Here is a 27234-nt window from a genome sequence, read left to right on the forward strand (position 1 = left end):
CTTCTCTGTATATTTATAAAAATAAAATGATGTAGAACTGATCCCCTTGAATAATGATTAATGTGAGCAGATTAGTAGTAGATGAAAATGGTTGTTAGTAGTTCAGTGGCACTTCTCACTTACTCGTTTTACACCCCTGAAGGCTCTCATCAGTGATGGAGCTGTTGGAATATTACATGTGAATGAATGGCTGAACTCGATAATTTTCAAGGTATTCAATATTCTTGTACAGTGCATTCAAAACAAAGTTATATAAAAATGAAGAGGGATGTGTACTTCATAAATTGGCTTGACAACAAGCACACAACGAAGCAGTGTGATGTAGCTTACTCAAGCACCTCAGTTTCGCAGGATACCCTGAGGCAACAAGTACACGCATCATGTTTGCTCACTGTTTTTTATTGCCTGTGCTCGAGCACAGTATGAAATGTATTAATTTCCTTCTCCAATCTGTGGCTGCTTCCCATCTCTAATTAATTTGTCGTTAACAGGATGTTAATTGTAATATTCCCTTTAATGAACTCATTTTCAGCAAATTGCTAAGCTGGTAATCTTTCTTTTTGTATTGAATAATAATAGTAACTCTGACATTTACATGAAGAGGCATACCAGCAGCAGCAGTTAGCTGTCTTTTAAACTTCATTTGATGCATCCAGAACATTGGAGATATACTGCAACGTCTGTAGGACATATTTACTAAGAAAAATCATACACGACACACTTGCCTCCACTGAACGCATCCACACCCATTAATGTACAGGCAAAAATCCACAAAACCTAACATTCTAGAAGTGGAACAAAATGAATAATATTTTTCAAATACAGTGCTTAAAAAAGTTTCACACTGCCCCCACAGCTTGCATACTTTGTTTGTAACCCATTTGTAGGCACATTTTTTGTAGCAGCCCTGTAAAGTTAATTGTTTTGGTATCATTTTAGAAGTTTCAACTAAATTTAATTTTTGATTATTTTATTTTTGTGATTTAGGAGCAAAAAACTATAGTAGTAAGTATACTTCCCACTGTCTTTATTAAGCTGTTATGAGTTACTACTACATGTGAAAAAAAAGGAATTTTCTGTTTTTATTTGACTATCTATTTTACAATCCAAGAAACTTCATTTAACACTGCTTAAAGAAACGAGCTGAGACAAGTCACAATAGCATATATTGCAGAATGAAACAATGTGTTCTGTTGTAACAAGTGACAACAGCACTGATGTCATGACAAACAGACACCAGTTGTTTAGCATATTATCACAAAAGGTCAACCACATCCAGAGGAGGTACAACATTTTCCCAAGAGCATAGTAAAACAACTAAATTAGTGGTAAGTATGGTCAGTTGGTGGTAAGTATCTTTTCTGCAGTCCAAAAAAGAAATTAATTTTGTGGTAAGTATATTCCCCTTGTATCATGGAAAAATTACTTTGGTAGTAAGCATACTTCCCAGTGGCCTTCAAAACAACATTATTTGGTGGCACATATATTTGCAACTGCTTCTGAAAGGAACAAGTGACATTTAATGACAATTAAAAGCTACATTTCATAACAGACAGAAAGTTCAGCTGGTGCAGCAAACTAACATCAGGTGCCAGGTGCATACAGAGCTCGTATGATGTGTTCTCAGGAATACAGTAAAGAAATACAGTTGATGGGAAGTACACTTCCCACATCCTGTGAAATGGTTAAATCAGGAACTTCTCTCAAAATATATCGAGCGAGGTGGCACAGTGGTGAGCTCACTGGACTCACATTCAGGGCAACTAACAGTTAAAGTCCATGCATTACTCTCCTGTGGCAACCTGTTCATCTCAGAGTAGCCCTTTCAACCTGAGACAATGTAGGTCGAATGAATGACGATACAGCTACAGTAGTTTGGTACGTGTGGTAAACTTAGCAGTTAAGCTTTACCACGTAGTCATTGCTATGCGTCAGGCTCTCCATCCATATTTATACTAGAGAGCCTTTTTCACGTGCGTCGTCTGGTTTGAATTGATTGCTTATTTTTCTTTGATCTGATAAGTGCCGTTCTCTTTGTTATAGGTGTTTCCGTCACTCTAAGCTCAAAACGCATTATCATACTGTGCCATGCATTGTTTGTCGCATTCTGATTATGCGTGTTTACGGCCTGTCGCCGCTCGCGTGATGGCTTGCTTTTGCGCACGCTACTGCCGCTTACAATTAAAAAAAAAAAAAAAAGAGAGAGGAATCATCTCATCAGTGAAACAATGGCAAGAGACTGCTATTTGTTGTTACTTACACTGCTGGTTTCTTTGATAATGATCAACAAGAACCATATAATAGACTGCATATGATAGATGTTGCAAACGAAAGTTTAGCGAAAAATTTTCTCCGTTTGAAAATTTTTGCAGACGCCTCTTTAGTGCATTACATTCTGCACAGAAATTAGAGCCATCTTAGGTTTAAAAATCTAGTCAGTTGCCGTGCTTCATTTCTGACTGTATCACTATTCTGCATAGGAATAATACGAATATAAACATGACATGATATATATATTCTTCCGCGTTTGCTGTTGTCTCACTCTAGTTTCGTAGTTTATTAGGAAGACAGGATTTAAATGAGATAGCAGGAAACATGTAGGAATACATGGCAAAATGTTTACATTCAAATTATTCTTATGGTGAAGAGAATACTGGATGTGATTCACAATTCATAAAAGTTGCTATTAACAACCATCTCTTGTCACAGGTAGGACAAAAATTCAGAACATAGACTTGGCCATATTGACAAACATCCCAAACAGTCTTCCAGTCGGATTTTCATAGTACATTGAAAGGCTGCAACATTCGGAGATGAAGAATACGGAATTTGTATTTACTTCGTTGGATAAAGTATGGAAATGCAGTGGTTGAACCTTGGGGCAGAGAAAAAAGCTCGTCTTCCACCCCCACCCCTGTTTTTTTTAGTTTGTTTACTGACGCATAGGTTTTGGCGCCAGTATTTATCTTTGTGCCTGCAAAGCATGCCTGTGTAGTGCTACATATATTCGACGGCAGAAGTTAGTTGTGGCGGCACCTACCAACATTTTTCAGAACTTCCGCTTACTTTGCACTTGATTCTAAGCCGCAGGCAGTGTTTTGGATTACAAAAACTGGAAAAAAGTGCAGCTTAGATTCGAGTAAACACAATTATGTCTTTTGTGAATCTCGGGAAGCATACTTGCCAACCACTTAGTGGTTTTACAAAGCTTTTGGGAATATATATTACCATCTGTAGATGTACCTGGTATCTTGTGATAGTACACTGTACCAGATGCATAAAAATTGCTACAACAAACAGTTTTTGTTTATTGTCAGATCACTACTATCGTCACTTGTGTAGTTGGAAAAAAAAATTGCCTCATTTTCACAGAGGAAAATAGCAGCTCACAAAAGGGCTCTAGGAGAAATACACTACCACTACAGATTTTGTACTAAACCACAAAAATAAAATTACAAAAATAAATAAATAAACAAACTGATCACATGTCAAATATAACATCAAGAAATTTGACTTTGCAGTGGGATTAAAGCGTTAATGCTTAAAGACTGCCCAAGCATTGTTACTTTACAGTAAGAATGTTTGTCAGCATGCAAAGTTACCACACAATTGGCAAAAGCTACAGCGACGTCATATGAACATTCCACAGCCTTTGCAGTAACAAAATGTTAAAAATCGGCACTACAGAGATTGCTCAGAGCCAACAACAACTGACGACTGCTAACTTCAAATTATAGCTGACAGGTAGTACCTCAGGAACTTACTGTAACTGCACTGTGACTTTTTTGCAGATAATGGGGAGAGCTGTGTTGACTCACACGGTACACAACCATCTCGACACATTCAGTGGGGTCTCTAGGTGTCCATTATGTACTACAGTACAAACCCCCGAGGAATGTAGTGCACAAAGAATCGTGGTGTACATGGAAACCAGTGGATGGCAAGCGACAATCTTTTTAAGGAGCACTAGTGAGAAAATTTAGAGAAATGGCTGTTGACGCTGACTGCAGAACAATCTACTGCGACTAATAGGCATATAGACAAGTCATTTTGCCCTCACTCTGTTTGTGGTGCAACAGGAAAGGAAATTACTAGTGGTGATACAGGGTGTCCTCCAGCGGAACTTGGATCAGCGGTATTGTATTCCTTTCACAATAAGTGAAGCATTTCTTTGATACCTGATGATCCTTGTAGAAGGGTGCGGAAATGGCCAGGTACCAATGCATGTCTCAAGTGTGAAGACCCACAGATTCAGCACATAGTTGAGTCAGTCTGGTTTTGGTCTGGTGTCACCTATGGATATCAAATGCCTCTAACAACTAGTAAGTATAATTTGAGAGCTGTGCAGTATCAGAACTGAATCCTCCAACCTACTGTCTAGCCAACATAATGTCAAAATTTCAGCAATGGGTCTCTCGACTAATAGTGCACTATGGCATAGGTCCTGTTCTTAGCATGCATTTATTGTAATTTCCTGCTTAATGCAAAGTCATAAGTAATTGGAAAAAAGCACGGTAATTCCTGTATATAAGAAGAGTAAAAAAATGGACCCACAACATTACAATCCAATATCCTTAACAATGGTTTGCTGCAGAATTCTTGAATGTATTTTCACTTTGATTTCCACGAGACAGAAAAGCTTCTGTTCAAAAATCAGCACAGATTTAGAAATCATCGTTTGTGTGAAACTCGACTTGCCCCTTTCTCACAGATATCCTGCAAATCAGCGATGAAGGGAACAGGCAGATTCCACATTGCTGTTTCCAGAAAGTGTTTGCCACAGTGCGCCACTGCAGACTGTTGATGAAGGTCTGAAATTACAGATTAGGTTTCAAGATATGTGAATGGCTCGAGATGACTTCTTGTGTAGTAGAAGCCAGAATGTCGTCCTTGATGGTGAGTGTTCATCAGAGGCAGGGGTATTGGGGTTATTCTCAGGAGTGCCCCGGGGAAGTATGATAGGATCACTCTCATTCTCTATACAGGGTGTTACAAAAATGTACGGCCAAACTTTCAGGAAACATTCCTCACACACAAATAAAGAAAATACGTTATGTGGACATGTGTCCGGAAATGCTTAATTTCCATGTTAGAGCTCATTTTAGTTTCGTCAGTATGTACTGTACTTCCTCGATTCACCGCCAGTTGGCCCAATTGAAGGAAGGTAATGTTGACTTCGGTGCTTGTGTTGACATGCGACTCATTGCTCTACAGTAACAGCATCAAGCACATCAATGCGTAGCATCAACAGGTTAGTGTTTGTCAGGAACGTGGTTTTGCAGTCAGTGCAATGTTTACAAATGCAGAGTTGGCAGATGCCCATTTGATGTATGGATTAGCACTGGGCAATAGCCATGGCGCGGTACGTTTGTATCGAGACAAATTTCCAGAACGAAGGTGTCCCGACAGGAAGACGTTTGAAGAAATTGATCGGCATCTTATGGAGCACGGAACACTCCAGCCTATGACTAAGCGACTGGGAAGACCTAGAACGACAAGGACACCTGAATGGACGAGGCAATTCTTCATGCAGTTGACGATAACCCTAATGTCAGTGTCAGAGAAGTTTCTGCTGTACAAGATAACATTGACCACGTCACTGTATGGAGAGTGCTACGGGAGAACCAGTTGTTTCCATACCATGTACAGCGTGTGCAGGCACTATCAGCAGCTGATTGGCCTCCACGGGTACACTTGTGCGAATGGTTCTCCAACATTGTGTCAATCCTCATTTCAGTGCAAATGTTCTCTTTATGGATGAGGTTTCATTCCAACGTGATCAAATTGTAAATTTTCACAGTCAACTTGAGTGAGCTAACGAGAATCTGCACGCAATTGTGCAATCACGTCATCGACACATATTTTCTGTGAACGTTTGGGCAGGCATTGTTGGTGATGTCTTGATTGGGCCCCATGTTCTTCCACCTACACTCTATGGAGTACGTTATCATGATTTCATACCTGTGCTGCTAGAACATGTGCCTTTACAAGTACAACACAACATGTGGTTCATGCACGATGGAGCTCCTGCACATTTCAGTCGAAGTGTTCGTACGCTTCTCAACAACAGATTCAGTGACCGATGGATTGGTAGAGGCCGACCAATAGCATGGCCTCCACACACTCCCAACCTCAACCCTCTTGACTTTCATTTATGGGGGCATTTGAATACTCTTGTCTACGCAACCCCGGTACCAAATGTAGAGACTCTTCATGCTCATATTGTGAACGGCTGTGATACAATACGCCATTCTCCAGGGCTGCATCAGCGCATCAGGGATTCCATGCGACGGAGGGTGGATGCATGTATCCTCACTAATGGAGGACATTTTGAACATTTCCTGTAACAAAGTGTTTGAAGTCATGCTGGTTCATTCTGTTGCTGTGGGTTTCCATTCCATGATTAATGTGATTTGAAGAAAAGTAATAAAATAAGCTCTAACATGGAAAGTAAGCGTTTTCGGACACATGTCCACATAACATATTTTCTTTCTTTGTGTGTGAGGAATGTTTCCTAAAAGTTTGGCTGTACCTTTTTGTAATATCCTGTTTAGACTGGTGGTCCAAAACATTATGACCTGCTTAATAGCTTGTTTGTCCATCTTTGGGACAAAATACATCACTGATTCTGCATATCAGGGATCAGACAGCTTGTTGTTAGGTTTGAGGAGGTATGAAACATTAGATGTCTACACACAGGTCTTGTAATTCACGTAAATAACATATCACTGATTTGCATACGTGGTAATGATGCTTGATAGCGATCCAGATGGGTTCTTTAGGTTTACATCAGGCAAATTTGGCCACCAAGACATCAACATGACGTCACTATAATGCTTTTCAAACCTCTGTAGCATGATTCTGGCTCTGAGACACAGACATTTACACTGCTGAAAGATTACATCGCTGTCGGGGAAGACATCAAGCATGAAGGGACATAGGTGATTCACAGCTGTCAGCATGTCTTCGATTACTACATGCAAGTGCAGGAGAATGTCTCCCAAGCATAATGCTGCTCCCACCAGCCAGCATCCGTGGTGTGCTGCACATTTGGAGCTGCCATTCACCTCAATGATGGTTTTTGTGGAGACACCTACCAACCTAGTGTAGCAAAAATGGGATTCACCCAAAGAGCCAACATTTCCATTGATTGATGGTTTAATCCGAATGGTCCTGTGCCCACTGCAATCACAACTGATGATGTTGTTGGGTAGACATGTGAACATGTAGGAGTGGTCTGCTGTGGAGCTCCATGTTCCAGAATTTACAATGAACAGTGTGCTATGGAACACTTGTGCGTGCACTAGCATTGAGCTCTTTCAGCAGAGTTGCTACAAATCACCATCTATCCTACATTGCAGCCAGACATGCCACCAAACCCCAAGTACTGTGAAGAGTCATGGATGTCTAACCATTTAGCACCTAGTGATAGATAGCTCATGAACATTTGACTAGCACTGCCGCTTTTGAGATGTGTGTCACAGGCTCAGCATAATAATAATCTGCCATTTATCAAAATCACTTATCTCAAATGATTTCCCCATTTGCAGCCCATATCTTCCCTAAAGTGAGCCCCCATCTGCGTCTGCTCTATTTACATATTTTTGTTACTGCATCACATGCCCCCAATGCCACCAGGCAGCATCCAACTCGCAGTGGGCAGTGGTCATAATGTTTTGGCTAATAAGTGTACATTAAGGATCTGACAGCCAACGTGGCCAGCACTATGAGGCTGTTTGCTGATGACGCTATTGTGTATGAGCAAATGTCGCCATTGAGTGACTATAGGAGGATATAAGATGACTTGGACAAAATTTGTGATTGGTGAGATGAATGGAAGCTTACTGTAAATATAAAAAAATGTAGGTTAATGCAGATGAGAAGGAAAAAAAAATCCCATGATGTTTGAATACAGCATCAGTAGTATGCTGCTTGACAGTCATGTCAATTAAATACCTAGGCATAATGTTCCAATGCAGTAAAACATGAAACAAGCAAAATTGGTTGTAGGGAAGGCAAATGGACAAATTGGTTTATTGCAAGAATTTTAGGAAAGTGTAGCTTATCTCTAAAGGACACAACACTAGTGTGACCCATTCTTTAGCATTGCTTGAGTGTTTGGAATCTGCACGACATTGGATTAAAGGAAGACATTGAACCAATTCAGAGATTTGTCACCAGTAAGTTTGACCAGCACATAAGTATTATAGAGATGCTTCATGAACTCAAATAGCAACCCCTGGAGGGAAGATGATATTCTTTTCACAAAACACCATTAAACTATTTAGGTACCTCGTACTTGAAGCTGACTTTAGGTCGATCCTACAGCGACCAATTTACAATTCATGTAAAGGCCACAAAGACAAGAGAAATTAGGGCTTGTACAGAGGTATATAGACTATCATTTTTCCTAGCACTATTTGTCAGTGGAACAGGGCAAGAAATTACTAAGGTGGCTTGTGGGGTATGTACGTAATTTTAATCAGCATGATAGATACATTTTTGTACATGTTTACTTTCAAGGAACTTTGTTGTGCTGTTCTTTTTTAATAAAAACAAATACAAAGCTCGTGTGGGGTATGTACGTAATTTTAATCAGCATGATGGATACATTTTTGTACATGTTTACTTTCAAGGAACTTTGTTGTGCTGTTCTTTTTTAATAAAAACAAATACGAAGCTTGTGCTTATTCACTCCATTCCTGGCTGATGAAAGTATCTATTGTAATTATCATCTTTCTCATGTTCCCAGTACCTCGGAAACTCTCTGTCAATTGCATTTCTTTTTATTTGGCATTTATGGTGTGGACATCTTGGAATTCACGAGCATCTATTCTGTTATCAGAAACATTACATTCTCTTCAGACCATTCTGCTGCTCAAAGATCTTGAGTTGAAGACAAAAGTTCATTGATGAAACACCAAAATTTAGCTCTTTCTCCCCTGCTCTCACCAATGCAGAGATGATGGAGACTTCGTTTGACAGTTCATCGAAGGACTGATAATGGGCAGAACATGAGTGAACACCTGTGAATGCTAACCAAATGCAACAGAATGGTGTCTGCTTGTGCTCAGCTACTGTTCAGAGCCACAGAGAATTCTTGTTCATTTGTGTCCGCTCCAGTGAAAAATGAGTTTCAGACCTGCAGTCCAGTCTTTTAAGTTTAGCAGGCAGATGGATCAGTCATGTTTTGGGCCAGTATGGTATACAGATGTCTGACACATATCATTTCTAATGAGGCTATTTGAGGGCTGTGCAATTTGATGACAGGATCCTCGAAACTACTGACCTGTCATATAGTCGACATTTGGATGATCGTTGGTTGTGTTTCAAGATGACAATGCACAAGTACACCATGGGATATGAATGATGGAGGAAATCAAAGTCAAAATGAGGGCAGCTCAGTCTGTATTATTGTAAAATATTAGGAGAGAGAGAGTCACAGACATGATATGCGAGTTGAGATGGTAATCACAAAAAGAAATACTTTTTTGCTGTGGCAAGATCTTTTCACAAAATTCCAGTCCCAACTTCATCCTCCAAATGCAAAAACATTTTAATTTTCATAGCACTCACCTTCATAGGGAAAAATGATCGTTATAATAAAACACAACAAATCAGAGATCACACAAAGCAATTTAAGTGTTACTTTTCCCCACACATTGTTCAAGAGTGGAACGGTAGAGAAACAGTATGAAAATGGTTTGATAAATCCTCTGTCAGGCACTGATTTGTGAAATGCAGAGTAGTCATATAGATGCAGACATTTCATATCCCATAAGCACGGTGGTTGTGGTGGTCTAGTGGGTAGCGCACTAGACTCCAATCAGGAGGTCCTGGGCTCGATTCCCCATAAAACATAAAAGGTGGGGATTTTTCCTTGTTCCAGTGACTGCAGGATCGCCCCAGGTGACACCAACCTGCTATCAGATGACTCCTGGGGATGTTTCCCAGGGGTAAAAGGAAGCTGGGGTGATAGGCCATAACCCTCTCCCTCCTAGTGCCACGGTGAACAAAGGCTGCACCCTACCTGCTGTCAGGACAACAGCCCAGTCACTGCCTGCCATCATAGACCTTACTTTAACTTTTATGTTGTATGTGTCTGAACAATTACTTTAACACAGAACAAATACAGAAATGAACAAGACCAGAATAATTAACATATTCTGTTGGATTTTCTGTTGCGGCTATATCATAAATTAAACAACAACAGAAAGACATCTTCAATTAATTTTCTAAAATTCATGACATAAAAGTATTGTATAAATCATTAAAACTCTACTGTACTCTATTGAAATTGTAATACTCCTGGGTAGATGCCAACGTTAGCATGCAGCTAGAGCCAGTGTTGACATGATTTTTAGGCTGTTGTCCACATCCAACTAGATGAATAGCAGACTGGTATGCACACCCCACATCAGTTACATGATCCTCAAACATTTTGAAAACATTCTCACACTTTCACACACGACAATATTAGATACATACAGATACAGGGTACATACCTTTCACCCTGGTGTGGGTTGGAAGGTTTGGCGGGGAGGGGGGAGGTGGCATGGAAAGGGCATCTGGCCACAATTTACCACTAATACTGCCAAATCCACATTAACATGCTGAGACTGTGATAGCAGGGGATAAAGACTAAGAAAAAGAAAAAGTAAAATGTATCAAAGTTGTGAGGTAAAAGTTTGTGCCCACTGCCAGAAGAAAATTCACTCCAGATTTAATGTTGCAACAGTGCATATGGAGTACATGAAATGATCACATTTACAGATCAATACTGCAAATGCTTCTCAGCTAGCATGTATCGACCCATGCCAAAACACACACATTAGTATGTGGTGTAGCCCTCACTGGTGACAATGCAGGCACTGACTATAGCATTCAGTCGATAGTACAGATGGCAAAAACTGTCCTGAGATAAATTATGTCACACATGCTCAATCTGTTCACATAGTTATGTAAGAGTTGTTGGTTGACAAGTTGCACGAGTCACTTCTCATCCCATGTTCCCACATGTGCTCGGTTGGAGACAAACTCGTAGAACATGGTGGCCCGGGAAGTCACTGTTCATCTTTCTGAGAACACTGAGTTTCGTGGGCAGTGTGTGGGTCAACACTGTACTGTTGGAACAGTACATTACCTTCCAGTTGCAAGAATGCAAAAATAACGGGTGTAACATCATTCTGTACGTACCAAGTGCAGAAACACCACAGACGAATGAGAGTTGTAGTTTATCGCACCCCAGACCATAAGGCCTGGGGTGGGGCCACTGTATCTTGGACTAATGCACTCTACAAGAGAGTGCTCACCAGATTTATGTCATTTGCTGATACAACCATCACTTGTCTGCGAGCGGAATCTGCTTTCATCACTTACAACCATGGCGTGCCATGCCATCCTCAAAGAGATCCTCTGATGGCACCACTCGAACCATGCATGTCAGTGCTGAGGCACGATTGGAAGACGGGATAGATGTGTGCACGTCCGTAACGCAACTGGCAATAACTGCTTCGCAACAGTTTGTGTTGACACATCTGGGCCTCACAAGACCTTTTATCTGTGCTGTGGTAGCCGTACGATCTGCAACTGCTGCCCTTTCAGTACAACAATCCTAGTGAGCATCTGTGCTGTGTGGATGTCCAGAACCTCGACTACGTGTGTGAGAATGTTCACGTGACTACTGATACTAGCAATGTTGCATAACTGACGCAGCACATCCAACTTGTGTGGCAATTCCCCCGAAAGGACCATCCTGCCACTCGGAAGCCCACAATTTGACCCCATTTTAAACTCACTCGTTGGCTATAAGAATCACAAGTGTGCCTTTCTGGCATGGTTGCCTGCTTGCTTCACATGTCTGCATCACACTGGCTGTGAGCATTTCCTATTAAAGGGTAGACACATATAGCACTCTGATAGCTATGCCATTACACTATCTGTTGGCGGATGACACTGAAACCATTGCCAGTACATCTACTATTCCCAGGTGACATGTGTTGTCATCAGAACAAAATTGACATTGTGTTTCCAGGTGTACAATATAAGCTGTATCAGCAGAAACATGTGACTAAAAAGATGCTAGCCTTACATTATTCTTGCACATTATCATTATCTTTGATGTTAATATGACAAGAAACATGAAAAATGCAATATTGAAAGTGAAGTTCATGGGAGAGATCTATGAACCGTTCAAAGTAAAGACAGGAGTGAGGCATGAGGATGGCCATCACCCACTCTATTTAACTCAGTTTTGGAGAAAATAATCAGGACATGGGACAAAAGAGACAGATGGGTGAAGACTGAACTGTCGCCCTCCAAGTGCCGTGCCAAACAAAGACTGCACTCTACGTGTAGTCAGATCATGTCACACACCACACCATGACTTGCGAAATATATATGCACATGTAGATAAAATGTCTGGCCTTTGCTGATGATATAGCTATCATAACAAATAACAGAAAAGAAGACAAAAAAGCTCTACAAACTCTTTATCAAATCTCAATCAAAACGGGACTACAAATCTCAAATGAAAAAAACTTGTACATTGACACAATGTAAAGAGACAGACACCCACTGGTAACAAAGTATGGGAAGATATCACATGAAGAAAGTTTCCAGTGCCTGGAAGAGATTACACAGAAAATAAGACTGAACTCAACATCCAATGAAAAAAGAATCACAAAACTACATAAGGTATTCAGACTTATATGGAACAATTATAACAAAAGAAGTTTTTCCATCAATGCCAAATTAAGACACTGTAGTACAGTAGTTACCACAGGCCTTGTACACCTCAGAACAACAGCCATGAAGGGAAGAACAAAAATCAAAGAGATGGAAAAACAGAAGGAAAGATCTACAGGCCAGTTCAGAGAGAGGGGATCTGGATAAACATATTGACAAAAGAACTGTACAAATACAAACAGAGGATTAAAAACAACACCAGGTAAAGAAGGACAAGGTTCTAGAGACACATACAAATTATGCACAAAAACAGACTTACCAAGAATATTTTTTATATAGTTATGACTAATAAAGTGAAAACCAACTGGGTATAGGAAACCATGGAGGACCTCAAGAAACAAAACATCTCCACAGAAGACATCACAGACAGGAAAAAATACAGAGTAAAAAACTGGAAAACAGAAATTTCAGCAGATATTGAAAGAGAAGAAAATGGGGAAGAACGGTACAGAAGAGAGGGAGAGGAATCACAATGAATATATGAGAAGTTTTTGAAAGACAAATGAAAGAGACAGAAAAAAAGCCTTGAAAATTGATGGTTCTCTCCTTAAGGGGGTATTAATTAACAATAATTCAATATAATAATAATAATAACAATAACAATAATAAGAAGAACAAAAAGAAAAATATAGACAAAGACTAACAGAAATACTGAAAACAGAATTGACAGCAAGAAACAAGACAAAAGCTATAAATACTTATGCCATACCAATATTGACCTACTCATTTGGAGTAGTGAAACGGAGTAACACAGACCTAGAAGCACTCAATACACTTACACGATCACAATGCCACAAATATAGAATACATCACATACATTCAGCAACAGAAAGATTCACATTAAGCAGAAAGAAAGCAGGAAGGGGATTTATCGACAGAAAAAAACTACATTATGGACAGGTAGACAATTTAAGAAAATTCTTTCTAGAATGAGCAGAAACTAGCAAAATACACAAAGCAATCACTCATATAAATACATCGGCTACACCACTGCAACTTCATAACCACTTCTACAACCCTTTAGATCACATAACATCAACAGATACGAAGAAAGTAAATTGGAAAAAGAAAACACTTCATGGCAAGCACCCGTATCATCTAACACAGCCACACATCGATCAAGACGCATCCAACACATGGCTAAGAAAAGGCAATATATACAGTGGGACAGAAGGATTCATGATTGCAATACAGGATCAAACAATAAACACCAGGTATTACAGCAAGCATATTATTAAAGATCCCAATACCACAACGGATAAATGCAGACTTTGTAAACAACAAATAGAAACAGTAAATCACATCACAAGCAGATGTACAATACTAGCAAATACAGAATACCCCAGAAGACATGACAATGTCGCAAAAATAATACATCAACAGCTTGCCTTACAACATAAACTTTTAAAACAACATGTTCCTACATACAAGTATACACCACAAAATGTACTGGAGAATGATGAATACAAATTATACTGGAACAGAACCATTATAACAGATAAAACAACGCCACATAACAAACCTGACATCATACTCACCAATAAAAAGAAGAAATTAACACAACTGATCGAAATATCCATACCCAATACAACAAATATACAAAAGAAAATAGGAGAAAAAATTGAGAAATACATCCAACTGGCTGAGGAAGTCAAAGACATGTGGCATCAGGATAAAGTTGACATCATACCAATTATACTATCAACTACAGGAGTCATACCACACAATATCCACCAGTACATCAACGCAATACAGCTACATCCAAACATATATATACAAATACAGAAATCCGTAATTATTGATACATGTTCAATTACCCGAAAGTTCCTAAATGCAATATAACACATACCGTACAGTTAAAAGGAAGTGACGCTTTATCAAGGTCCACGTCACTTTCCATTTCTAACCAGACTTAACGTCTGAGGAAGTAAAGAATAACAATAATAATAATGACACTGTCTCTGTCTCAAGAAATTGATCTTCGAAGATCAGCTGAAGTTATCTCCCATGTCTTACTCTGCCTCTGTCCATGTGAATAACAGTAAAATTTAGGCTTATTTGGGAAAACAGCATCAAAGAAATTGTTTATTACAAATGGAACAACAGTATTATAGATTGCACATGACAAAGATTTATTGTCACAAATTGATGTTATCACCACTCTTGATAAATCCTGTTAATACAGTACAATAAAAATAACAACACCCGATAAATCTCTGTACACACGCCACATTACCCCAAGTGAAAACTACATGGAGTGGAAACAGGGAGATACTACGATGCAAAATTGTTTCCATCTTATGACCTTTTTGTTGTTGCTGTGGTAGTCTGAAGATTGGATTGCTGCAGCTCTCAATACTAATCTATACTGTGCAAGCCTCATCACCTCCACCTCTACATATCTATTACAACACCCACCCGTTTAAACCTGCTAGTTGTCGTGAAGTCTTGATCTATTTCTACAGTTTTTATACCCCTTCCCTTCCAACACACACACACACACACACACACACACACACACACACACACTAGCCACCAAGGAAGAGCCTACAGCTTTGATTCAACTCCCTCCCCCCCCCCCCCCCAGTCGTACCCTCATACCTCCCTAACTATGCATTGTTCGATACTCCATCTTCCACAATCGCAATGAATTCCTCCATCCTCCATGAGATATATACATCCTAAGCACCAATCCTGTAAAACTGTTGTCAACCTTTCTGCCACAACTCTTAGCCCTGCTGACATCTTGGTACTTTCTAAAGGCCTCACCTTTAGCCCAAAACCTAAATTCAAGTGTGCTGGACTTCTTCCTTGGTGGCTAGTGTGTGTGTGTTGGAAGGGAAGGGGTATAAAAACTGTTGAAATAGATCAAGACTATGCTCCAGACTGAATGCGGAAAGGCATAATCAGTCTTAAATGATGATGATGATGCATCCCACTAATAACAGCCAACAAAAACCTCACATAGAACCTTGCTTAAAACAGTTCCAGCCTCCCTCCCACCCTGAACCTCCCATTCCGGCCAGTCATCTCTTGGTTATCTTTCAGGAATTCATCACTTCTAACCCGGCCTTACTTTCCTTTCCTAAATCCTCCCTAGTGAGACCAACATCACTCCTATGTAACACACAGCTACCCATATCCTTAAAATCAATCCGTGCCTTATCATCTTTCCTACAGATAAAAGCTTCATCACAGTGTTCATGAATCATAGTGACTATGTGGCTGAGAGTCTTCACCAACTTTCTAACACCTCTGCATACAAACCTTACAACCATGATCACATCCGTGAATTCCAACAAGACTCCAGCAGCTCTCCAAGACCTTAAGTCCATCCCATAACCTGACTCCTGGATCTATCTCCCTCCTCACACCACTCCTTCCTTTTTACCTATTCGCCAACCCAACTACACAGGTCTCTCCACTTGCCCAACTGTGGCTGGGTACAATCCTCCCACTGAACATCACATGCAAACCATTGTCTGTAACCTCTCATCCTATAGTGAAGACAATGCTTACTTCCTTCACCGCCTTTCTGCAGTTCCTGTTTTGCTACCACATGACTCCTTGCTGGTTACTATGGATGCAACATCATTTTACAACATCCCCCATGCCCATGGCCTCACTTTCCAAACATCCTCCTGATACCAAACCCACCACCTCTTTCCAAATCCCCTTCCCCAAACACATCCTGACCCACAATTATTTCACTTTCGAAGACCAAGTCACAGGGTGAAATGCCTAAAGCTCGCACCACAAGTATGAAGTGCTATTGATTTGCGGCTTTGACTGAATGGATTGGTAGACAGGGACTCATTACTGTTACCCAATCAACAGATTGTAAAAATCCTTTCTTGTGCAGATGTACACTTTTTAAATGAAACTGTGCTTACTGACATTAACAAACTAAAAATATGGTAAATCAGAATGTCAGTGGGGTTTGTTGCAGGATTCTAGTACAAGTTGTCAATGAGATACAGTATTTTTAAAAGTTTCCACACCAATACTAGTTTGTGCCACTCAATCTGGGTAGTTGCTAGGTATGATGTTGTTTGCTTACACTGTGTTTGTGTGTGTGTGTGGGTAGTTGCTAGGTATGATGTTGTTTGCTTACAGTGTGTTTGTGTGTGTGGGTAGTTGCTAGGCAACCTCTTCAACCAGTTATGTGGAAGTCATAGCCTAACTCTTAGCAACATAACAGATGAAACAAGTAGTTGATCCACATGTTACCTCTTGCACAATCGCATGTGGAAATGGCATTAATCGGGCAAGTGTCCTATGCATTCTCCATTGATATAGGTTTATCCCTTTCTATAAAGAGCTGCATGGAATTGATCAAGAGAATTGTGTTAACTTCCATACATGGGCATTAAGACAGGATACTCCAGATGTATCATGTATCTTGTTTAGCGGTGAAGGAAATTTTAACAATCGTGGCCTGGTAAAGTGCTGAAATAAGCACAATTGGTCTGTTAACAATTGTCTTTGGCTGTGGCAGGTGGAATCTCAGCATCCTTGGAGTGTAAACGTGTGGTGTGAGGCAGTGAACCATCAGCTCATAGGCCCGTTTTTCTTAGAAAGAACACTGAATGCGCACAAGTATCACAGCCTCCTAACAAATCATCTTCCACGGATGCTAGAAGAGATTCCTCTGCAGACTAGGAGCAACTTGTGGTACCAATACGATGGCTGTACAACCCACAGTGCACGAAGTACAACATGGCTTCACAAACTGTTTACAAATCATTAGATTGGATGCAGAGGACCTGTATCTCGGTTGATCCATTCGCCAAATTTCATGCCTGGAGACTTTTTTTCTATGGGGAAAGCTGAAAGACTGTCTACAAGGGCATACCAACTACATCTGATGATATGCAATGATGTATTACTGCAGCCTGTCAGATTGTCCCTGCTGAAATACTGGTATGTGTGGAGCAGTCTTTCCATACCAGAATGGGAGCATATACTGGTGCTGCCAGTGGTCATTTTGAACACAGCCTGTGATGGTCAATTGTCTCATTACTGGTCACAATCCACATAACTAGTGTATGGACTTGGACTGTTCTTTGGTGTGTGCTACCGCAGCTAATGTACAAGTGTTGGTGTGGGAACTTTACAGCTAATGTACAAGTGTTGGCGTGGGACCTTTTCAAAATATGATATCTCATGAATGGCTCACACTAGACTACTGCAACAAACACTGCTGATAGACTAATTTACCCTACTTTTAGTTAATACCGATAGGCATAGTTTCATTTAAAAAAGTTTATGTTTGCACAAAAAATGCACTTTCTAATATCACTACAACCTGTTGGTTGGTTACTAGCATAAGCCCCCAACTACCAATCCATTCTGTGAAAACCACACATCAATAGCACTTTCCATTTCTGCAATGTTTGTGGTGCAGGTTTTAAGTGATTATCCCTGAATAAACAACTCTGTAGTACTGCCATGGGTACTCGCATGGTGCCATCCTATACCAGCTTTTATATTGGCCATCAGGAGAAGTCCTTCCTATCCAGTAAACACCTAAAACCCATTGTCTGATTCAGAGTAATTGAGACATTTTCATGATCTGGACTCATGGTATAGACTGCTTCTTCCATAACCTAAAAACCTACTCCCAAATCATCTTAACCTGATTATTCTCAACTCAATGCGCCATATCACTAGACATCGATATCCATAAATACATGTCAAGTGGACCAACCACCAACAGTACCTCCCTCCACTTTGACAGCCGTCACCCATTCCATGTCAAAAAGTCTCTTCCATGCAGCCTTGTCACACGTGGACTCACTATCCCCAGTGGAAAGCAGGAGTTGTCTAAATATGGCAATAGCACTACCAGAGCCACAGTATCCTATCCGTCTCATTCATAAATAGATCTCCCGTGCCATCTCCTCATTTCACACCTGTAACCCTGCTAACCAGACAATGGTCAGCACTCATCTAATCACCCAGGCCTTGAAAAGCTCAACCATATCCTTCACTGGGGCTTTGGCTATCTCAGATGGGGTATACTGTACTCAAGATACTACCCTATTCCTGCAAAGTAATGTTCCACTGCCCACACAATCTAGAGAACATCCTTGTCCGCCCCTAATCCTGTGAGTGACCCAGGTGCAAGACCTGTCCCACAGAGCCACCCACCACCTCCTACAGCAGTCCAGTCGCAGGAATCTCCCACCATATAAAAGGCACGATCATGTGCAAAAGCAACCTGTTAAAAATCAGCTATGCTGCAATTACCATACAATTTTCCATGTAGGGATGACAAGTAACCAACTGTTCACTCGCAGTAATGTCCAGCACCAAACTGTGGCAAACCACAGACTTGACATTGCAGTTGCCAAGAGGCTGTACACCACTTCAACAACTGCTTCACTAGACATACCATTTGGATATTCCCTTCCAGTGCAAGTTTCTCTGACCTACGCAGGTGGAAATTGTCTCTCCAGCACATCTAGTGCCATCCACCTGACCTAAACCTCTGCTAATTTGTTTCCCACTGTATCACTTCACCTTTTCCCTTCTCTCTTCTGTACCCACCAATCTTTTCCCATTCAGACAATGTACTGTCTTCTCCAATCACTCTGCCCCCCCCCTCCCCCCCCCCAACCCCCCCACCCCACCCCGTGCAGCTACTGTGGGTGTGTACATTTGGGTGTTTGTGTGGTTTCCAAACTAAACCATGTGCATTTTAGATATGTTAGATCCATATACTTTACCTGAAACTAATTCTCTGAGGTACTGAGACTACTGCTTCCTGGCTCAGGGTTTCTATTTTCAGCTAACACAGTAGTATTGTCTACAAACAAAAGTGTATGGGACAGGATAGTTACCAGTGAATCATTCACACGGGACACCAAAAAGACTGTTGTGTGGCATGTAGACAACCCCCGAGATGGTCCATCAAGGCAGTGTGACTGCAGGAGCATACAGCAAAAACTCTACACAAAAGATGGTCCAGCACTTCTCAGAGCTTACAGTCAAAAATTATCAGGCAAGGTGTCCATATTATGCAAATTAACGTAGGATTAACAAGTTACAAATGCAGTTACCAAAGCAAATTAGATGATGAGCATGCCATCAGTATTATAGCTCTATAGGAAATGCATTTAGGTGATAATTCAGCAGCTACATGCAAGATTACGCAATATAAAGCAATATCAATACTCCTCTCAATTGTTAGGTGCTACCACAATAAATGAAAAAAGAAACAGCTCTTGGATTATGCTGGCTTAAGCTGTCAGAAAATTAGTGATGTAGAAGTAATTAGAATAAAACTCAAAGGCCTGGTTATTACATCAGTCCACAAATCACCTAACGGAAAGTGTCTGACACTAGTCTTACACACAGCAACTAGACAGCACGTATATGTTTAAGATTTTAATTCCAAAACACAACCCAGAGATACATAAATAGAGACAAAAATAGAGAACCATTGTTCGAATGGATCAACACACAAGAAATTATCTAAGTTTGATGCCAAGGAATTTAAAACGTTTTGGGCAGGCAGATGGAAACTGATACAAAACCTTACCCATCCATCTTTTCCACTGATGAGAACAAATTACCACTGAATCACTCAATAGTAGTACTGAAACATTTTTCAAGGAGTGTACATTGGCTCACAAAAGTTATCATTGGTGCTGAAATATCAGTTACAAAATACATTGATAAACCCACATGGAAATTTGAAAAAGCTAACTCGATACAATACACCCAGGAAGTGGCGTCGAGTATGCAAGCAGTAGTAAATCGTGCCGTAGAAAATCGTATTACATTTAGTTTAAAGTGCATAGTCTGCCAAAACAGTATTCATAGCGGTATTTGTTTGTGCTCTTTTTCACATATATGGATCCATCTATCGTGTATGAACAACAGAAAAGTGATAAATCCGAATTGTGTATGTGGCTTTGTTCAGTGCAGTGGTCGAAAAAGTGCAGTCAAGATGTATAATGCTGGTACTGAAGAACTCATCTCTGATGTGCTGAAAGAAGAACTCACAATAGCTAAAAAATATATGAATGACATCAAATCGTTAATTAATTCTTTGAATGTCGATTTTAATCCATTTGTGAAAAATGTACAAAGTGAAAACTAAAACACTCTCAAAGAAACCGTTACTGAAATTCAAAGTGCTCCAATATCTGCTATAGTTACGAAAAACTCGTTTGCGCCCATTGCACAAGAGAAACACCGACAAATGAAATTATTGAGAGAAGACGAGACAAAACCAAAAGTTTATATCTTTGCAGACAGCCATGGACAAGATTTAGCCACTATTCTTACGAATATGCAATCTAAATTTTCCGTTACTGCCACAGTAAAACCTGGGGCTCCTTTCCAGCAAATAATTAAAGATTTAAGCCCTCAACCAAATGATGTTTGTGTAATTATTGCTGGAGCTAACGATGTTTATAAAAATGAGTCGAAAAATGCAATCACAGCATTGCGAAATGCACTGGAAAGAATCTCGCCAAGAAAAACAATCATCGTTAGCATCCCATATACATATGACTTAATAAACAGTTCATGTGTAAATAATGAAATAAAATTCACAAACAGAATGTTTCAAAAGGTATGCAAAGCATTCAAGGACGTGAAGTTTTTGGACAGTAATTCCGAAGAGAGAAACCATTTTACTCGGCATGGAATGCACAGGAACTGGCTAGGAAAACGTGTACTCGCTAAAGCATTATTAGCAGAAACATTCAAACTATTTGAAAACACCACTCCTCCAATCATTCAAAAAGCACCTGTGCCCATTGAAACTGTACCATTGGAAGAAATACATACAGTGTCGTCAAAATACTCCTTCAAACCTAATGGAACAGCTGAAGGGAAGACTTCATATGCAGCAGCACCTGTATGTGAATCAACACAAACAGGTCTTTTATACAAAAGCAAGACAGCACCAGCAGTTACAACTCAAGTGGGAAACGTTAGTCCACCGCCAACTTGTGAAGCAGCAGCATTTAAGGAGGAAGAACAGTCATCAATAGCAGAAACAGCAACACCAACCCCCACAGGATCAAGTGTACAAGCCGACAGTGTAGAAACCTCACCAACAGGAGATCCACCCTCTATGGCAAAAAGGAGCACAGTAGTGACTGCAGCTGCTCCACATAGGATGTGCCTGAGATCAAGAAAGTCCTCAGCTGCAAATGGGGATTTTTTATGGTACTGGGGCAGAAGGGGGAAGGTTCCAATCAGAATGTAAGTAATGTAGTTAATAACAACAAATGTGGGTGTTACCAGCACAACAGCTCCCTCTTCCCTGCAGAAAACTGTTCCTGTAATACTGGTATGTCAAAAGTAATAAAACTCAGTCCTAGCAATGGTAACACCACAACTAATCATGTAATTAAAAATGAGCTCAATATTTTTCACCAAAATATTCAAAGCCTGCTCTGTAAGTTAGACCAATTTATTGTAAATATTGATGAACCAACAGGCGCAAATTGTGCTCATATTCTCTGTCTGACAGAACACCATATCACTTTTGGCATTGAAATGCTCAATATACCAAATTATGTTTTAGCTACCTCATTTTGTAGAAAGCATATGTGCAAAGGTGGGGCAGTTATTTATGTGAAAAACAGCCTGTCCTTTGATACAATAGATGTAGAGAAATATTGTGTAGAGAAAGACTTTGAGGCATGTGTCACAGAAATAGTAGAAGGTAACAAGAAACTGGTAATCGTAGCAGTATACAGGGCTCCATCTGGTAATTTTAAAGTATTCATGAAACAATTAGATTCTGTGCTATTGTATCTCACAAGAAAAAATAGGGACATTATAGTGACTGGAGATTTTAATATAGATTTCCTAGGAAGCTCATCTTCTAAGACAGAGTTTGCAAACTTAATGCATACCTACAACCTTGTCTCCACTGTCAGTTTTCCCACAAGAACTACTGCCACTTCCAGCACTCTAATAGACAATATCTTTGTAGATATGAGTAAAACTAATCACATCAAAGTTGAAAAAGTCATAAATGGACTCTCTGATCATGATGGGCAAATACTCACAATTGACAACTTTAATACAAATCAGAACAAAGCTAGTGCACAGTGGAAAACCATTAGAAACATGAATGAGGAAAATATCCAAAAATTCAAATTATGCATTCGGGAGACTGACTGGATGTATGTTTATCTTGCAAATGATGTTAATACAAAATATAATTTATTTACTGATGAATTATCAGGTATATTTGAAAATGTCTTTCCAAAAAAGGTCTGTAGACTACAGAACAGGCAATCAAGCAAAAAACCATGGCTCACCAAGGGCATAAAAATATCATGCCAGAGAAAAAGGGAACTGTATATAATATCTAGACAATCCAATAATCCCCTGCAGATGAAATATTATAGGACATACTGCAAAATCTTAACTAAAGCCATTAAAAAATCTAAAAGTATGTGCATGCAATCTAAAATTAACTGTTCAAACAATAAAATCAGAACGATTTGGAATGTAATAAAGAGGGAAACAGGTACTTCACCATCTGACAATGAAAAATCTGCTGTCCTAAAAATTAACGATTTGGAAATAACTGACAGTAAACAGATAGCAGACACATTTAACAACCACTTTCTAGGTGTCACCTCTCAAATAGGTTCAGTGGTGACCTAAGAGAAGCTTTAGATATTCTGAAACTTAACCTCCCACAATGTTTTAATGATATAAATGTAACACCCATAACTGTCAATGAAATAAAAAAATAATTCACTCATTGAAAAGTAAAGGATCTTCAGGTATAGATAACATCTCTAATAAACTGTTGAAAGCCTGCAGTAATGATGTAAGTGTAGTACTTGCTCACATTTGCAACATGTCTCTTTATGAGGGAGTTGTTCCAGAGAGAATGAAATATGCCACTGTGAGACCTCTTTTCAAGTCTGGCGATGCTACAGATGTAAAAAATTATCGTCCTGTCTCTCTCTTAACAACATTCTCAAAGGTTCTTGAAAAGGCAGTGTATAACAGGATTGTGGCACATCTTGATAAACTTAATATTATTAACCACAGACAGTTTGGTTTTCAAAAAGGGGTTTCCACAGAGTGTGCCATATATTCACTCACAAATGATGTCTTGGAGTCTATTAATAGTAAGAAGTCACCAGTTAGTGTCTTCTGTGATATTTCCAAGGCCTTTGATTGTGTAAACCACAAGATACTCTTGGAGAAGGTCTATCATTACGGAATCAAAGGGCCTATAGGTAACTGGCTAAAATCATATCTTCAAGACAGGAAACAAAAGGTGGTTCTACATGGCTGCAACAAAGGATCTCCTAATCTAGTGGATTCTGAATGGGGCAAAATTCAGCATGGAGTTCCCCAGGGATCTGTCCTTGGACCCTTGCTGTTTTTAATATATGTTAATGATTTACCCCTGTCCATTAGTAAAAATTGTGAATTCACAATGTTTGCTGATGATACAAGCATTGTCGTTGATGGTCAGTCTACTGCTGATATGGAGACTGATGTTAATGATATACTCAGAGAAGTTACAGCTTGGTTTTCAATTAATTCTCTTTCAGTTAATATTAAAAAAACTAATTTTATACAGTTCCACACAAAAATAAAACTCTAGAAAGTATAGTAATTGCTCATGACAACCAGGAACTAGAACAGCTGCAATCCACTAAATTCCTGGGGGTTCACATTGATAGTAGGCTCAACTGGGAACAGCATGTGTCCCTTACTCTAAAAAGGCTTTCATCGGCAACTTTTGCTCTAAGAATAATTACTCATTTTGGGGACATCAACATTTTAAAATCGTCTTACTTTGGGTACTTTCACTCATTAATGAGTTACGGAATAATATTCTGGGGTAATTCACCAGTCTCAAAAAAAATCTTAAATGCTCAGAAGAGAGCAGTCAGAATCATGTGTGGGGTTCCTCCACGAACCTCATGTAGAAAACTTTTTATACAGTTAGGTATTCTGACCACAACATGTCAGTACATATACTCTCTGATGAATGTAGTTAATAAAGACTATGCTCAGTATGAAACAAATTGTTCATACTATAACTACAATACTAGAGGTAAAGATGATCTACATGTTGAACTAAAAAATTTAACACTTGTACAGAAGGGAGTAAAATATGTGGCTATAAAGACTTTTAATGCATTGCCTAATTATATTAAATGTACAATAGAAAATGAAACGCTGTTCAAAGGTATGTTAAAAAAATACCTGCTCGACCATCCACTGTACTCGTTAGATGAATTCTTTTCCAGAAGTAATGCCCTCCCTTAATAATAGATGTATTTAGTCTCTTAGTTATTAGATGGATGATACAATATTATGTTAATGTTATAGTGTTAATGTTATAGTTATAATGTTATATTGAGAATTGCTATACTAGTTTAATGACAGCTTGTAATATCTATATCATTGAATTATATTACTATTCTGTAGCATTAATTGTATTTGTACAATTGTATTGACACGTTCCACATCCAGGCAAATCACTCGCATGTACGGATCTATGGAATACGCATATCAAATAAAAAATAAAAACAATCAGCACTGGACACCTCAAAAGGCAGAACATTGGGAATTATTGTAGATGTAGCTAAATGGAATATCTGAAGGGAGGTAACAAAATAATGTGTACTAGGATGGGACAAACCTGCCCAAGCCCTCTACAAAGGATACCAAGGGTCTAAATAATGTTTTGATAACATTTTGTATTTAAAAATATTTGTGTGTATAAATTGTTCATGTTGATGTAAATTTGACAATTTAAGAAATGGTCATGCTTAGGAACAATGTAAGAAATAGGTGTTATGTAAAAGCCAGTGTGCTTTTGTTTGAAACGAAAATAGCTGTGGGAAGTGGAAAAGGTGCGAAAGGCGAATTGGCGTGCTACCTTGAGCAAGTGTGGGAAGTAAGTCACACAGTCTGTAGGCAGCAGTGATTGAGGTAACTCCTTTGTGGAGCAGAAGCTTTGCCTGCAAATTTTCATAAAAATGCCTCGGTTGAAGACTGCAAACAGCTTACAGCATAGCTGCGAGTTGTTGAGCTACTGTATGTAAAACTGAATGAAGCCAAGAAGAGAAATTGAGCCCATACAGCAAGAAACTTGCAGGCCATAGTGTGGGTAGTGTAGCCGTCATAACTGTTGGCCAAACCCAAGCCTATAGCCACCAGATAAGATTTTTTTCTATTTTTACCTTTGTACAGCATGAACCATTAATTTAAACTGTGATTTAATAATCATTCTTGAAATTTACGGAAACTGGCTCACCCTGTCATTTCATCCTAATCATACATCTGTATAGGGTTCCTTCCTGGTGTTTGATTGATCCGAGTGTCCTGTTTTACAGACTTATGAAGTGCCAAGTTAATATAAAGAGGAACCATTTAAATTGCTTTAGTGTAAATAACAAAAATGTTTTCTTAACTATTGCAAAGTGTTATAGTTTGCTTACATAAAATTCAATCAGAGTGAAGTGCCAAGTTAATATAAAGAGGCACCATTTAAATTGCTTTAGTGTAAATAATAAAAATGTTTTCTTAACTATTGCAAAGTGTTATAGTTTGCTTACATAAAATTCAATCAGAGTGAAGCCAAGTTACTAGAACCTGTTAGATGGCTATACAGAATTAGTTCAAAGAATAATAGCTTTTGAAAGTAAATTCCACCAAGAAAGAGGTTTTCTTTAAGTGAAATGTTCAGTTAAAAAGTGTGTGCTTTAGTGTCTAAGTATTTAAGTTTCTTGATTATGGAAAGTGCTTTTCTAAAGGTTGTTCTCCCCATCCCCGGCTAATTTTTTTTACCTTCCTTGAAGTTATCTACTGGGCTTTTTCTTTTTTTAAATCATAATGTATAAAGATGTAGCCCAAAATTGTTTAAGTGGGGTAATTTATTCGAAGAGCCAAACTAAACAGTAGCAAGAAAGTAGGCAAAATTCACATTTCTGCTTCTCCAATACTTCACTATTTCATTGCCAGGATAGGTTGGTGACCATTAAGTACATGTTTTAAACCACTAAATGAAGTTGGAAATGAGTTGTCCTAGCTTCAGTATATTATTATTCATACTGTGTTTCTATCTAGCCACTGGGTAAGATCTTAGGAAAAGAAGTGAATAGTCCAATTTACTTATCCATTAGACGCAACACACGGTAAATCCTGTAAGAAGGATAACTCTATTGATTATCTTTTCCTATAAACAGGACTATCCGTCCACAGTGTATTTTATTTGGAAACTAAACTAAATTTTAGTAAGAGGGTTATACGTGGCAACATAGAGACAGGGTTTCTGTTATTTACATAAAAGCATACTAATATCATAATGGTAGTGTTACGAGGTCCTATTAATGTGTGGTCATCACATTTGTTAAATGTCTCACCACATTCCTATTGAAACTATTTACTCTTCTTGTAAATAACACCTATGACAAATTTATACAAATGTCCACTAAGACTTTGCTCGTCAACTTTCATTTAGGTAACAGC

General features: G+C 39.1%; 1 pseudogene; it reads right to left on the reverse strand.

The window, feature by feature from the left end:
* Nucleotides 1–27234, reverse strand: part of LOC126460284 (molybdenum cofactor biosynthesis protein 1-like) — a 227469-nt pseudogene that overhangs the window by 27010 nt on the left and 173225 nt on the right.

The sequence above is a fragment of the Schistocerca serialis genome, chromosome 1, assembly GCF_023864345.2.
Source record: "Schistocerca serialis cubense isolate TAMUIC-IGC-003099 chromosome 1, iqSchSeri2.2, whole genome shotgun sequence".
In the NCBI taxonomy this organism is placed as follows: Eukaryota; Metazoa; Arthropoda; class Insecta; order Orthoptera; family Acrididae; genus Schistocerca; species Schistocerca serialis.